The sequence below is a fragment of the Galeopterus variegatus genome, unplaced genomic scaffold, assembly GCF_000696425.1.
Source record: "Galeopterus variegatus unplaced genomic scaffold, G_variegatus-3.0.2 Scaffold3504, whole genome shotgun sequence".
Lineage (NCBI taxonomy): Eukaryota > Metazoa > Chordata > Mammalia > Dermoptera > Cynocephalidae > Galeopterus > Galeopterus variegatus.
The window spans coordinates 363,293-365,016 of NW_007729615.1; positions in this window are offsets into that span (position 1 = coordinate 363,293).

The window sequence follows — 1,724 nt, forward strand, 5'->3', positions numbered from 1 at the left end:
GGAGCGCCACCGCGCTTCCCAAGCGGCGCACTATAGCAGTGCGCCACTGGGCCGGCCCACACACGGCCTTCTTCTAAGGACACTAGTCATTGGACTTAGGGACCACTCTAATCCAGTATATCATCTCAACTTGATTACATATGCAAAGATCCTATTTCCAAATAAGTTCAAATTCATATACCAGAGGTTAGTTAGGACTTCAATGTATCTGGTTTTTTTGGTGGCTGGCCGGTACGGAGATTGAACTCTGGACCTTGGTGTCATCAGTACCACATTCTAACCAACTCAGTGTATCTTTTAATGGAGACAGTCGTTCAACCCACAACAAAGGTTTATTCATGCTGTAGCATATATCAGAACTTCATTCCTTTTTATGGCCAAATAATATTCCATTTTATGAATAGACCAGACCACTTTTTTTTTTCATCCATTCATTAGTTGACGGACATTTAGGTTGTTTTTGCTTTTTGCTTATGAATAATGCTGCTATGAGCATTCCTGTACAAGTTTTTGTATGGAGACATGTTTTCATTTCTCTTGGGTATGTACCTAGAGTTGAATTACTGGATTACTGCCAGACTGTTTTTCAAATGAATGGGCTATTTTACATTCCCACCAGCAGTATATGAGCGTGTATTTCTCCACCTTCTCACCAAAACTTGCTCTTATCTGTTTTTTATTATAGCCATCCTAGTGGATGTGAAGTGGTACCTTACTATGGTTTTCATTTGCATTGCCCTGATATCTAATCATCTTTTCATGTGTGTGTGGCTATTTGTACCTCTCTGGAGAAATGTCTTCAGATTTTTTGCCCATTTTTAAATTGGGCTGTCTTTTTATTATTAAGAGTTCTTTATGTATTCTAGTACCAGTTCTTTATCATATATAATTTACAGAATTTTCCTCCCATTCTGTGTGCCTTTTCACTGCCTTTATTTTTTTAAGACTTTATTTTATTTAAGCCAATACATCCAAAATATTAAAATTTTAAACTGTAATTAACATAAAAATCATTAATAAGATGCTTTACATTCCTTTTTCTTTGTTTAGAGTCTTCAGAATCAAGTGCTCACTGGCCACATGTGGCTAGTGGCTGTCATATCAGGTAGTGTAGCTGTAGGAGGTAAGCTGGAATAGGGCATACAATAGATATCCTATAGAAGGATATATACGAGGGTCTTCAGAAAGTTCATGGAAAATGAGTATTATGAAAATAGCATTGATTTCAAAATTTTTTTGCACCAGGCCTGCCCGTGGCTCACTTGGGAGAGTGTGGTGCTGATAACACCAAGGCCATGGGTTCGGATCCCTATATAGGGATGGCCGGTTTGCTCACTTGGGAGAGCATGGTGCTGACAACACCAAGTCAAGGTTTAAGATCCCCTTACCAGTCATCTTTAAAAAAAAAAAAATTTTTTTTTGCACTGAAATAAACTTGTACTAACTTGTTATGACATGTCTGAGCAGAATCTAGTTTGAAGCACTAAGAAGACATTGGTTTGAAAAGAGTCCCTATCAGAGCAACATGAATTCTTCTATATTTCTTTTTGTTTATTTATTTAATGTTTAGATAGAAAATTATTTTCTAAACATAGAAACAAAGGGGGCCGGCCCGGTGGCGCACTGGATGGTGCGCTGCTTGGGAGGCGCGGCGGCGCTCCTGCCCGAGGGTTCGGATCCCACATGCAGACCGGTTCCTGCTCACTGGCTGAGCGAGGCGCGGG